Raw genomic sequence first — 15,827 nt, forward strand, 5'->3', positions numbered from 1 at the left:
TTAATCATCAGGCTTGCATGTGATTTGCCAGGTTGTGAATCAGCTGAGCCTTCTATTCTTTATAATGCTAGCAGTGAATACATTCATGTATGTTGGTGAAACCAACTATATAATAAAAGGTGTGTTATGATACAGTACTCATAGTAAGAACAGATTAAGTGCGAAGGAGTATTTTCAATCAATCAGAAGGAGTCACTGACTTTGTGACAGCCAAAGTTATTCGAAGCTAGAAGATGACTTATGCATTACACCACACCTGCCACTAGAGTGCATACCTATAATGCCAAAGCATGTTCAAAATATCCCACCTGTGTTGTGTTGTTATGAATTATGACATCCATGATCTCCCCAAATACTAAATGGAATTAATTCGGTTGTATAACAGTAAGTTCTTTGTTGGACTTACATTTTGTAGACCCAGTGTGTTTCATGTCTTCACAAACAGACGGTGATACGGATCACTCCCAAAATCTAATTGTTTCTTCCTTGGGTCATTTCAGACCCTCTCATGGAAATTTCATCGAAATCTATCCATACGTTTTTGAGTGATCTTGCTAACAAACAGACAAAGAGACAAACAAACATACAAACAAACAAACCCATGATGACCTCCTTCATGCTCATCTGAAGCTTAAAAGCATGTGAAAGAGATGGGTCTTCAAGAGCCTCTTGAAGATAGATAGGAACACTCCAACTTTGGCAGCACTCCCCAATGGTGGCAAGTCATTTGAGGTACCATAGTGTTGAAGATATTTCCAGGACATGTTGATGGTTTGTATTAGAACAAATCTAGTGGCGGTCCCAACGTGTATGATGCCCTGAGTAACCACCCCCCTCAGACGAAACCAATATTCATGATATTCATGATATGCAGATTCATTTTGTATTTTCTTACAATTTAACACAATCCAGAAAAAATAACATATAATAACGTATGTGAAACTACATATGTTTTTTTTCAATAACTCCTGATGCCCTAGACAAGATGCCGCCCTGGGCATAATTTTTTAAAAATAACACCTTAAATGATGATGATTTATTTTGTGGAAAGAAATAGACATCTTCAATAGTTACCCATCACATAGCATGATTATCACACAGAGCTTAACCTGTGCTATTTGACTGAGGGGCCCCATTCAGATATCAGGGGTGAATAACATAACCCATGGCATATGATTAAAGGGCCCTATTAAGACATATCACATAATATCTCACGCATTTTTGATTGAGGTGCCATATTCAGATTATCAGGGGTGGAGAACATAATAGTGACTTCACATACTGTAGCCTTTTTTCACCGAGAGAGAAACAGCTCCATTCCCATTTGCAAACCAACATCTGAACTGCTTGGAGTGTTTCGACCAAACATGACACTGCACACGATGCCTAGAATTTTAAACAGTTATTTTTTGCCATTTTTACCGGACTGTTCACATCTTTCTCCCGTTTATGCATCTCATTAACTTTTGTTTATGAATGCAACACCAATTGTTGATGACACATCCTTGGTTCGGGTCATAACTTGTGGAAATGTGGGCTGGTTCACTACTAGATAACGCCACGGTTCAAAGAATTCCGAACAGCACTGTTTCAAGAGGGAGTTTGCTGTCGGTGGAAAACCGCCTCCATAGGTTTCAGCTTCAGGGCCCCCTGCTGGCCCATTCAGTAATCCATCCCTGGTGAATCAGTGTTAATGAATGTGAACGCTAAACCTTATCTGTCATTCTCTTTGAATTATGTACCATAGTTCAGTGCCACACCCTGCCACACCTAATGCCAACACACCTATATCAGATCTCAACAGACTGATGTGTATAAACTCTCAGAAACTTTCACATGCATCTCACTCAACAATGGGAGCTGTTGCAAAATAATTTGGCAGGAATCTAAATAGTTTTAGATGCAATCTTAAATTGTGACTCATCGTTGCATCGTCTTAAAAGTCTACATGTGATCCGTACTTATGAGTGGCAGTACTCAGTCATTTTATGCACATCTTATATATATATATAAACAAAGAGCTTCATATCAATGGTTAACACCAGTGTGTAGGCAGTATGCACAGCATATAATGGTTGTCTGATTAGCAGATGAAGTACTTGTCAATTACATTTTGGAGGCATTGTGTTCTTTGTTGTTGTGAATTAATGGATTTGGCCTACGGGGGAGGTTGGTGTGAAATGGCAACATCAAGGAATCTGATAACAGGGAGATCAATCTCAATCTCAGACTCATATTTGTTCCAGAGGGGAAGTACTGTAGCTGTCTAGTCTTGCTCCACTCAGCTGAGCAATTCCCCCTTACTTGATTCAGTTGTTAGGATCATGGGATAGGCAAATTAGCTAATGCTTGTATTTGGATTTACTCTTGTTTTATTTATTTTATAGGATATACAATATCTATAATTCTGGATCTGGATTGTAATTGTGAAATGTATCCTAAGTCTAAATCACACCCTGACTGATGGCCAGAAAAGTATTATTTGCATCAAATTTCAGTTGTATCCAGTGGTGGGCACAAATACATCAAAAACTATTTTTGTTACAAACTACAAATACTGGCTCATGAAATGTAACAAAACACAAAATACAGATGTATTTCACAAGTAATTAGTACATTGAAAATAGGTAATAGAGGTTTAGTAGAAGTAGAGGTTCTCCTAGAGCAGTACATTATTTGAACGGATTTTGTAAAATTCCCTATGGCTATGACCCCCCATGGACTTTTGGCATAAAATGCATGCTGGCAATACAAGGCCAATACAATGTAGTGTAAATGAACCCCTTGGTGTAGAAGCATAATCATGGTTCCAAATCTGAAGTTTCTTGTTATTTGAATTGTATGTCAGGGGCTCTGATATTAAGGTTTTGCTTGTGACGTTTTGGTCACGTGATTCTACAGTATGTTCCATCGCCGACTGGTAGTCAACTGGTAGGCAAGCTGGCGAGTCAACGCCCTGAACCTTCGTTGGCTAACCTAACTTTTTCATACATTAATTTGATTAACAGGCTAGATATGGCGATACGCCTAAGCACACTGCCGCCTCACACATGACACGTGAACACGTCCTCCCCATACATGTTCTGCCTTGGATCTTAAAAGCTACTTTTCCACCAGGCAGTCGGGTACAGTTCGGTTCAGTACGTTACGTTTGGGTACGGAACGTTTTGGTACGGTTCAGTCCGGTTTGTGTACCCACTGCAAAAAGCACTACTGTATAAGATTGCTGGCTGTGCTCGATAGGGCAGCATTATCATATAATTTAAATACACTTGGAGTAGGTAGGTAGTAATCAACATTGCAGAGCTTGAAGACACACACACGACCACATATACAGTACAAAGGCTACTTTGGTTATGGCCATTCAAAGAGAAACAGAATTAAATAAAACTGTTTTCTTGTGTTCATACACCTATTTCAATGCCCCAAACATGTTTTTGAAAAATATTGCATGGTTTGACCTCTCTTTTTTCTGTCTTTTATCTAGCTGTTACAACTTACCCCAGTATGTGTTACAACCCACCCCGTAGGTTGTAAAAAAGGGTCACCTTGTATTTTACACCAAATTACAAGGTCTGTCATTTTCTTGCAGAAATTTGAGTTGGTTCTATCTGAAGTAGACAAATGTGGGTATTTTGAAAAAAGGTTACAGGTTTGTAGCTAAAAAAATGAGCGAGTTACAGGTGCTGGAAAAAAAAGTGTTACAATCATACCCGGTCTCCCCTATTCTAACCAAAGTAGCCTTTGTATATGTGGTTGTGTGTGTGTGTGTGTGTGTGTATTTTTGTGTGTTATACTGTATGTGTGTAGGAGTGTGTCTGTGTGTGTGTGTGTGTGTGTGTGTGTGTTTCTCTGTGTAAATTTGACTGGATAGTGTAAAATATTGCACAAAACTTGTACTACAGATGTGCCAGTGTTGATAAGCTACAACTGACAAAACAATGGCAGAGAAATTACATTAAATGATGATTAAAATGACACATAAATAAGTATACATATAGTGTTACAACCTACCCCGATCCCTGACAGCCATATGTATCTTGCTGTATAGGCCTAGTGCTTTGGTTTATGCTTGGATGAAATGCATAATGTTTTGCCTCAGAGACTACAGTTTAATATGATATGAGGCATGTGATTGTATCTTCAATGGTAAAAGTACTAAGGAAAATATAGCCGTGGTGAAAAAGTTCACTTTCTTATGCCAAAATCACCTTTTCCTTTGCCCAATGAGAACGGGTGACATTATAGGCTTAAAAATCACCATGTGGGATAGTGGTGGAGTGGTGGACGTGCTGATATGATCATATGTCCAATATCTTATTCCTGTTCTGTGGAAATGGTGATGTTACTGTACAACTATCCCTGTGTTACAACTATACCCGGTCTCCCCTACATGGAATGAAGTCTGAATGTTCCAGACTGGGTGTGGGCAGCCTACTGGTGTCACATGGTTGTTGTGCATCTGACCTGGACATTGCCATTGCCAACATCAGAAAATATAACAAAATCTTTTACTTTGATGATTAACATAAATACAATCCTTCAAAATACAAATGACAAAAAAACGCTAAAGTACTACATATTTCAAATACATTTAATTAAAATATTGCTGTCTGGTTGTAGGCCTATATGTGGTCTTTTAGGCCCTCACTGTCGACTCCAAGGCACCGCTGCCTGGAAGGCACTTATATTAGGCAAGGGTTAGGGTTAGGATTAGGTGCCTTGGAGTCAACATCTGTCAATCTGTCTGGCGATAAGGGCAAATTGCTTGTTGATGGTTCATCACTAAACAACAGAGCTATTGTTGAACAATGTTAGGGTGCGTCTAGATTTCTAGGCTAGAACAATGTTGGATTGAATTCAGAATCTCTATGATGTCTTCATAATTTACTCCAAAACAATATAATAATTCATCCATCAATTCAGACAAAATATCCATGCCTGGAATTCTGAAGAGGGCAGTCACTTACTTATCTATTTGTGTATCTATTGTTCTTAACATTGCACACATTTTATATAGTGAATGCCAAGGCACTTTTCAAACTTTTAACTCCTTCATGGAATTGCCCCTCAGGGACTAACAAAGTTATCTGGATCTGAATCTGAATCAATAGCAGTTTCATTACTTTTTTGCTTATAACCTATTTTCAACATGAATGTTTTCATTGCACATTTTTCATTCTTCAGATGGTTTATTTGTGCATCTTACTTTTGTATCATGCTTAAGGTCTGACGCAAAATGCATCCAGCATGTTCCCTTCATCTTTATTACAACTGAGTCGAATGCTGCTAATAGCATACCAACAGGATGTGTTGCATTCAAAGGCTGTACAGTAATGTCCTGTGTATTAGCCACATTGCGTGTAAGCTGCAGGGCAGTGTTTTATGCAAGTTAAAAGACACAAAACCACATTAATACCATATTAAATGCCTTGTGTATTAACCTCATAGCTGAAGACATTTTGCAAAATCAATGTATAAACCGTGGCTAATAGTTGGCAAATCATGGTAGATGATCGTTGCCAATGGCAATAGCATACTGTACTGTATCTATTTCACACATTTGGCTCTACTTTTCCGAGTGACGTAGAAAAGCAAGAACAACTGGATGGACTGGTGGTAGTGTTGTGGTTTAGGAGCTGGGCTAGCATGCAGTAGCTTGAAAGTTGTCTGTTTAATTCCTGGCTTCCACAGTTGTGCCCTTGAGCAAGGCACTTAACACCAAGTTGCTCCAGGGACAATGTAATCCCTTGTAAAATAGTAGACATATGCAAGTCACTTCGGACAAAAAGTGTCTGCTAAATTTAATGGACTGATTTCTTTATCTCTATATCTCCTTGGCAATCTGGTTACATGGTAATATACAAAAATCAGACCATTTTCAATTCTCATTTCGTAATTCACTCCTATAACATCACAGGGTTCTACTTGAATTCAACACTGACACTTCAGGGAAACCACAAAACCCCCAGAGACCCCTCAAACTTACCTCATAAAGATGTAAAGATCAGTGCTGAGACATGCCAGTCCCAGGTTGTGCTACGTCCTGGCCTCAGCTGGAGGGCAGGCTGGTGAGATTTTGTGGGTGTTGAGAGGATACCAGTGCCAGCGCTCCCTCTCTCTGGGAGAAGAGAAAGATAAATGTATCCTGGAATGATTATGAAAGCACAACATGATTGGATACTCACAAACGTTCTCGATGATTAAGAATTTCTTCATCTACTGTACCCTGAATGCCCTTACAAAAATTAAATGTTTGCAGCAGTTTTGCAGCAAACTGGTGGGTGATTTATGGGACACAAATGAGTTCACTCGTTTGCCAACATTGATGTTTGTCAATGTTGGCCACTATAGAGCTTAATTTCCAGCAAAGTTATGACAACAAGGAAAAGTTTGCCACGATAGGCAAAAGCCAGTGATTTACTACCAAACTTACCAAACCCAATAATGGCAAACTTCCAGTGAGCATTTATCTTCCAGATGTACTGTACCCTACCCTATGACAGAGTGGCAACTTGTCAACTTTGCAACATTGTCAACTGTTTGCCACAAACCTGTACAGTATGTGAAAATATGACCTTGCCGCAAATTTGCAGCAACTGTTCGCTAGAAACCTGACATTTCTGTAAGGGTATTGTACATTTTCCAATAGTGTAGAAGAGGGTGCGCACATCTGAATTTTTTAAAAGTAGGTGCCGGACTCAAAGAGTAACAGTAAAAATTACAAAAAAGTCTGCAAACTTAAGCTCCAATAAACTTTTTTCTCTTTTTATTCACCACATGTGACGTTTTGGGACACAATGCCCTTCCTCAGACATAAGACAGGTATCTAGCAGCCCATACTAATATTAATACAAATCAAACACCTGACATCACATGATGCAAGTGATTAAAGTGCCGAGTGCAAAGTGCTTAGTGTGCAACAATGCCAGTATACAATAAAGTGCCAACGTGCAATAAATAACACAAAGCGCAACAGTATTTCAATACACTCTTATACCAGATAGTGCCACTAGATCACATTGAGGAGTAGTGAATAATAAAATAAATAAATATTACAGGCGGCCACATCAATATATGCAATATATACAGCATGAACAACATCCAAGAAACTCCAGGAGTCCTTATGAACATGTCTCTCAGACAGATTGCCTTCAACGAACCAGGACCCAGAAAAAGGAACCCAACATCAATTGCATTATCCAGTACTCACCCCTGGGAAAACCCATCCAATCCGGGTCATCAACAGACAACAGCCATTGGCCCGGAGTCAGATCCAGGACTCAAGGTTCTCACCACAGCCCCCCGGGTGGTTTTCAAGAGCAACTCATTGGTGGCAGGGCTTCAGGGGTGGGTGCTGTTGGGGAGATGAGTGGGATGGAAGTTCTGGAGCTGATCCAGCCAGGGAGGGTGAAGCCAACTTCCAGGGAAAGAGGGTGAAGAAGAGGCAAGGCAGGGCTTCAGGGTTGGGTGCTGTAGGGGAGATGTGTGGCATGGAAGCTCTGGAACTGATCCAGCCAGGGAGGGTGAGTCCAACTTCCTGGGAAACAGGTTTCATTCACATGCGTCCTATAGCCTCTTCACCCTCTTCACACACATGACTACTGGGACTGGCACTGCACCACACCAGTGCATTGCAGTAATACAGGGCACTGTCCAGTGCGTTTCTACCATGATTTCACAGTAAAATATTGTTTTACAGTGAGCAAAATATTTGTGCAGATGATGTGGTCAGAGTGTGGTCAGGATTACCATTAAGGAGAAGCCCTTTCTCAAAATATACTGTAAAGTAGATCTTGGATTAATCAATGTTCTTCTATCGGACTCACTGTGAAATGGACTTTCTCAATAAATACTGACCTATTCATTTGAAAGTCTCAAAGTGGAGTGCTTAATTCTTGCTATTTGGTGTATCTTCCATGATATGTAAGGGATTTGCATTTACATGTACATTAGGCTTTTAAGATTAATATAATGTGTAGTTAATATCAAAATACAATAAAAGATTGGGATATAAACCCTAATCGGTTTATGGTTGCCATATGTCATACTGTCCAGCGATGTAGATGTACCAACTTTCCAATGTCTTGGATAGTCATAGTCATAACCTTAACCCTCATGTTATCCTTGGGGTCAATTTGACCCCAAGCAATGTCTAACATCATATAAAATATGGTTAACTTTTTTTTTTATTTGTTTCATGTTTCATGACTTTTCCCCATTTGAAGGGTACAACAGCATGAAATTTGCACAATAATATGTGACCAATGTCCTGTACAAATATTTGTCACATTGGTGTGCTTGGGGTCAATTTGACCCCATTTTTATGAAACATGAGGTAAATGAATATTTGACACATTATGGATAGGCCTATTATTATAATAATAATAGCATGAGAACATGTAGCTATTATCATTATTTTGTATACCTAACACAAAAAAAACTGGGTAACAATATGAGTTATGCACACTAAGCACTTTGCAAACCTCTTCGGGTTTAACTGGGTAACCTATTCCTACGCACCTGTCCCCACAAAAGAGGTGTGTAAAAGCGTTTTGTAAACCCTCTATAGTATAACCATTTATATCACCATTGATATACTTAGTATTACTGTAAGTCATATTAAGTATTAATAACACACTCTATTTCTCTTCCCTTTCCCCTATACCTCACCTGTGAGGTAAACCATTACCAGCCATCAACCATCTCTGTGCCTGTCCCTCATCACACCTGAAGTCACATCCCTCTGACTGCCCTACCATCGCCATTGCCTTCGCCATCCCTATGACTGCCCTAACATCGCCTGCTGTGGTTCCCTGCCCGAATCTTTGGCCCTCGGATCCCAGCGACCCATCACCTTCAGAAATAACTAATGGATTACTAATGGACAATTTATTCCCTACACTGGACTATTTGAACTTTCATTGTCATTGTAACTTTCAAACTACAAATGACTGTACTGTAACTGACCCAAGGCAGATGGGTTGGGCCCTTGAGTCGTGGGTCTGTCTGAGGTTTCTTCCTATATGTATCTCCAATTCTAGGGAGTTTTTCCTTGCCCCTGTTACTCATGGGCTCTCTTTGAATGTCTAACACTCTGTAAAGCGCCTTGAGACATGTGTAATGTATTGGCGCTCTATAAGCGACATTAAATTGAATTGAATTGAGTTATAATATTAACTGGGGTCAAATAGAGTGCGTAAGTGAAAGTGTCACTTGGCTATGTATTATGTGATCTATCATGGGCTATGACACTCTATAGAATGCCTACAGTCAAAACCACACATTACATTACATTACCTGCAATTAGGTCCCAGAGGGTAGATAGTATGTGGTGAATTTGCATTGCTTGAGAAAGGTGTGGTGTTCCTCAGAAAATGTCAGGGAAGTGATGCCTAATAAGGTCATATTGGAAGGCTGATTCCTAGATGTGCCCATTCCATTGGCATGGGAATACTTTTAGAGTGTGAAAAACTATTTCTGAAAAAAAAGGTGTAACCTTTTTATTATCACGCGTAATTCATATTCATTTATTAAATAACCGATTGATCAAAACAACAAATCCAGTGGTGGCCCAACACTGAAACCAGACCAGAGGCAGAACTAAAAACCATGCCCTCTCTGCACCTTTGGCTGCACTCCGACAAAAACATTAACAAATACAAATACATACACTTCCCATACCACTGGTAGTGCAAGGCAGCCCAAGACTTTTGCACAGTAGACTACTGTATAACAACGATTAATAAACATTATGTTTTAGAGATTTCCTTTGCTTTCTTTCTTGCCAGTCATAGGTTGAGATACCTCTCCAGACATACAGACAGACAGCTAAAAGCGCCCTGGCATCATTATGGCTTGCAAGAATTATATTTTGTAATTTAACTCCCATAGCGGAATCATGAAGTCTCTATTTTTGAGGAATTTGATCCACAGTTAGTTCATTGAAATATCTTCATAATCTCCTCAGTAGCCTAATAATGTAGGCTACGTGTGCTAATGTAGTGTGTATTCCAGTGCACAACTTAGTGAACACAGTGATATTCCCCCTCTTGTCAGTCACAATGACACCAACTTGGGGCAGCCGTGGCCTACTGGTTAGGGCTTCAAGCTTGTCCACGGCTGAGCGCAGCTGGTTGGGCATGGCAGCTCACTGCTCTGGGTTAGTGTGTGATTCACCTCACTGTGTGTTCACTGTGTGCTGTGTGTGTTCACTAATTTGGTTAAATTGGGTTAAATGCAGAGAAATGAATTTCCCTCACCGGATCAAAAAAGTATATTCTATTCTGTTCTATTCTATTCTAATTGATCACAGGCCTGCATGGGAACTGCACCTGGATTCACTTGTTTGCTTGCACTTGTGTTCACTCATTTCAGCCCTGATTAAGAAGTTTGGCTTGCACTTTGCAACGTCTACAGGTTTATCAGTCAAGACAGACTGCATTTAGCCAGTTGTGCCTGACTTTTGTCTTGTGACTGTGTTCACATACAGTAGCTTTGTGCCCTCTGACTTACTTCCAAGTTACCTACACTCACATCCAGCCATTCTTGAATTCCTTACATCCAGGTCTTAAGCACATTTAATTAGACTTTTACTGACTACATGTACACACACACATACTGTACATTATACAAACATTGTTGCCTGCGCCACTCGGCCTCCGGCCTCGAGGCTACGGCCGAACAACACCCGTGGGAATATCCAGCAACAACCCACTCCCACTCGTGCTATATTGCTTAAGTATAGAGAAAGATAATGTAACATAGCAAAACATAGGCAAAATAAAAAACTACACCATCTTCCAAAACATTTTGCTGTCAATTGCAGTCTGATCACCACTGATCAAAAAAACTTGCAGACAATACAGCACAAGCTAACGATCTGATAAAAAGGACAATAGCTGTCCAGTGGATCTGTATCTCTTGGGTTGCTAATATTTCGTGCTGTTGAGGATTTACAATAGCTTCTCTTTTAGCCTTTTATAACACACTGTCCAATACAGTCATGATTAATTGAACCTGTGCTGTACAAAATGTCAAATCATCAACCGTTTTTATTCAGGGAAAATTGACTGAGCATCAAGCTCTTTTACAGCAATGCCCTGAGTCACAAAACATATAACAACAATAATCAAAATAATAAAACAAGAATAAGAAAAAGATACAAAAAGCAAATAATTAAACTGACACAAAATAGCCAGGTGCCAGGTGTACAAAACTGTTTTCAACTTGTGAGAATAGGGACATGGATACACTTTTGTTGGATAATGACAGAAAACAAATTACATCAGACAGATGTTGTCTTGTTACAATGATTATTTATTAAATTTAAAATATCTTTAGCACAGATTAAAAATCAGACACTTCCAACTATTATGATCATCATGGATTGAAAATAAACATTCCTTTAAAAAAAAAAAAAAAAAAAAAAAACAATAACAACAGTCTTCTCCACCTTAAAGTCCAACCTCTTGCGCATTCCACTTCTTTTCATAAATATCTACATTGCAATGCATAGGGGCTGAGGCCAATCAGACTGTCATGTATTTATTCTTTCACAATGTGAGTTGGACAATTGCCATCCTATGGCTGTTGTTCAGGCTTTAGGTGCCCTATCCCATAATAATAAACACTGGCAAATTAACTTGAGTGCTCATGTGTAAATAATAGTGGTAAGTGCTTTGTAGAAAATAAAATTACACTCTGCCTCTCTTCACTCAGAGGTTTGATTTGGCAGGCGGGGAGTAATTGCACAATATATTGCCGCTATTGTTTTCAGCCGTAGAGGTGGATAGAATACCTTTACCTTAATCTGCCGTGCGACTGATACAGATCATTGCCATAACCTGCTCCACAGGATGTTACTTTTGACCAGAACCTGACCGCTAGCAACACAGCTAAACGTCCCTGTGATTTCCTTCCGTACTATTGCCTCCCCCTCCTCTCCTGCTCTCTGGTCTGTCACTCTCTCATGCTGTCTGAGAAGTCTGTGAGAGACTGTGTGTGTGTGTGTGTGTGTGTGTGTGTGTGCGCGTGTGTGTGTGTGTTTGAGCGGTTTTGCCTCAACCCTAACCGCTACCAGTGACGTTGGGACAGGTCATCAGTGACATGAGTAAGAGTGCTGAGCATGGTGGAGACTGTGTGTGTGTGTGTGTGTGTGTTTGAGCACGGTGGGCCAAAAGAAACCAGGTCACACAGCAGCACAGCCACAACCAAATAAGGAACTGCAGGATGGCTTGTGTGTGTTGTTTTTTTTTTCACTTTTTCTTCAACAAACCCTTCTCTGTTTCACTTCAGATTCACAAGTCTATGTTCGTTTCCCCCCCCTTTTTTTCCAAAATCACATCTTTTCATATTTTTGTTGTTGTTTTTGTCGATTTTTTAAGTACATGCCATATGAGACTGGGATTATAAAAGTACCTGAAAGAATTTGCTAGAATATCAGCATGCATAGCTGTTTGATATTTACAAGGGTATGTACAGAAAATGGGCGGTTTACAGACTCGAACAGCTCTAGTGATATTTACATCTGGAGGGATCAGAGGTGGGGAGGGGAGGAGGGGAGGGGTCATCGGGTCATACAGATGTGTGAGAACTCATCGCATGCATATGGACAGAATGGACAGAACACACACTCTACAGAAAAATCGAAGAGATAACCGTTAGATCCAATATAACAGGACTTGTCCCCGAGGGCTAAAGTATAGCGTAACGCCACTGAGCTACTGCACGTCAACTACACTATGAGCACAGGATGAGTTTGGGATACGTTTAAAATCACCATGGTAACATTTAATCAACCCCACTAGTAAAAGCAACAGCAAGAAGTACAGAACACTAGGACCCAGGGGAGGAGTATTTGCTGGTGAATGACATTACTCTGTTCATTCCAAGCACCAGACCTTTGGCCAACTGACACATGGCCCCCTCTGGGTGAAACTCTCCCATGATCCCCTTGAGCAGCTGACTCCACCAGACCCTTAATATACGTATGGAACCCCCTCATTGGCTTCCTAAACTCTGTCTATTAAGGAGCGTGTCATGTTGGCCTAAGGTTCTTCACAAACAATAAACCTAGAGAACACAGTTGACAGAGAAAGTTCTAGAAGTCAAACACAAGTGCTGTACACTCTGTTCATAAATTGGACTCCAATACGTCGTAGTACCCCCCATACCTTTACAAGCAAAAAAGAAAATTGCCAACTTTTTTGTTTGTGTTTATTGCAAATCAGAATCATTTTTGACTTGGTTTTGAGGTCTCATCTTTGTTTATCTTAATGGCACACAGAAATAGGAAGACATGAATTTATCAGCAGGCCATTCAGGTCTGAGAGTTATTATTGCAGATGTTTCTTAAAGCTTCACATCTGGGCCTAGAGGAGATCATTGCACTAGTCTGCTCTAGGTTTTGCTCTAATCTTCAGTTTTAGGAAGGTGTGTGTTTGTGTTTGTGTGTGTGTGTGTGTGTGTGTGTACCACTGAGGTGTGTGTGTGTGTGGGTGTGTATGGGTTCATCCGGTGATCCTTTGGCTTTTCACATTATTGGTATTGCTGTAGAATTGCCTATATATTTGTATTTCGAGCAAAGTAAACATAACTCAATGAAATAAAACAGGACTGGTAACGATCCTCTAAAAGAAAGCTGCAACAGCGCTGCAGTTGCGCGTGACTTGCACTCCCTCTCCTCCCCTACCCATAGGAATCAGTGGCTCGTACTGTATGTGCCAGGACCTCACACAGTGGTTCTTCACATGACACATAGCAACCTCCACAAGCTGTACAAAAAACCATTTGGTTGGCAATGTTTTTTAAAAAAAACGACAACCAGAGTAATAATAATTATACACAAAACCCCAACATCTCCACAGACATTAGCTTTTAAGTATTTTTTGTTACCACACACACAGTAAAGAATAAAACCGTCTACACATATTTGTCGTCATGACTTTTTACAGATTTGTACAAAGAATACTGGCGCATAGGAAGCCTGCGCCCCCTCCACCCCGCGGCGTATTCGCACAGCGTTCCTGTACAGACATCAAGACAGACATTAGACAACCACTACAAACATAGCGCATTTCACGTGCACAGAACCCATACACAGACATATACAAATATAGGCTATCTATTTATTTATTTGGTTTCACTTCTCTAAACTACTCTTTTGCACTTCTTCTAGCCTAGTTGTAAAGTAGACTTCCATTGCAAACTAGCACAATATGATTGGATACCCACAAACGTTCTCAATGATTAAGCTACCCTGAATGCCCTTATAAAAAAAATATATGTTTGCAGTAAACTGGTGGGTGATTTATGGGAAACAAATGAGTTAACCTGAAAATATTGCCAGACATTTGTTTATGTTGGCCTGTTAACTTCCAGCAAAGTTCTGGCAACAATGAGAAGTTTGCCACAATAGGCAAATGCTAGTGATTTACTACCAAACTTAACCAGGCAATTAGAATGCATTGCCTTTGAACCTGTACTCTGCTCAGTGATGATTGAAGTCGAATCCAATCTAATATCTCTTAATCTTAGTTCTTATGTCTGCAATACACTGTTACTAAAACATTATATTTAACACCCTTCTCTCTCTGTTATCCTGTAGCCTAAATATTCAAAGCAAGTTTATTAATGATACTAATATTGCAATGCTGAATCACTGTAATTTCCCCTTGGGGATTAATAAAGTATCTACCTATCTATTTAGCCTATCTATCTATCTAATAGCACTTGATTGCAATTTGCCAGCTGAGTGCCCGCCAGCAAGGCCCTGCTTTCATTGGCAGAGATTATTCAGAGTGCTTATCTAAACTGCCTTTGCCAATCTACTGCCACAGGCTTTTCCTGCACATATCCCACCCACCTCCTACCCTTAAGTCCCTGATACTTCAGACTTATCAATGTCTTGTCATTGATGTTTGTTCTGTTCTGTACCCCATGGAGGGTGTATTGCTGCTCTCCCTTCCTTGGGCTTTCCCTGTTTGAACATGGAAGGGCAGGGGGCCCCCAAAACAGAGCATACCGCCTAAATGTATTTTGTGCAATAGCAAATAAAACTATTTTTCTTGACAAAGTGGTCGTGACTGAAATATAATAAAGTATACAAGTGCATACAATTACATATTACGTGTGCATAACAAAAAAGACATAAAGTAGAAAGCACCTGAGAACAGTTTGGTACTGAAGCATCAAGTATTTGAAACCTAGAGCATTTTTGATGTCTGAACTGCATAGCACTTACTCTCTTCCTCACTCTTCCTTTCATCTCGCTTTCCATTGCTCACTCTCTTTCATATCAGATACACACTCCGCCAACTCACACACACACACACACACACACACACACACACACACACACACACACACACACACACACACACACACACACACACACACACACACACACACACACACACATACAGGCTACATACATTCCCTCCCTGTCTCTCTTACACTTTCCACACTGTCTTTGTCATAGAAACACACTACGGTTGAGGTGAGATTCAGCGCTGAAACTTCAGATGACAGCTGACTGGTTTGGTCTGGTCTGTCTTTGTCCCAGACTACATCACTACTAACTGTGACAAACCCTCTTTTCCTTTTTTTCCACAATACCCTTAGCTTACATGATTTAATTTGATAAATGGACCACTCAATTGGAATGACGATTTGAACACAATAAGGTTGTGTTTCATTCAAAACCTCACTGTTGTGATAAATTGAACAGTCGTGACTTTTCTTTTTTTCTACAGTGTAGGTGGAGTTTCAGGGAAATATTGTTGAAAGTGACCGCCAATGTGTGTGTGTGTGTGTGTGTGTGTGTG

This window comes from Sardina pilchardus, chromosome 10 (assembly GCF_963854185.1).
Source record: "Sardina pilchardus chromosome 10, fSarPil1.1, whole genome shotgun sequence".
Taxonomy (NCBI): Eukaryota; Metazoa; Chordata; class Actinopteri; order Clupeiformes; family Clupeidae; genus Sardina; species Sardina pilchardus.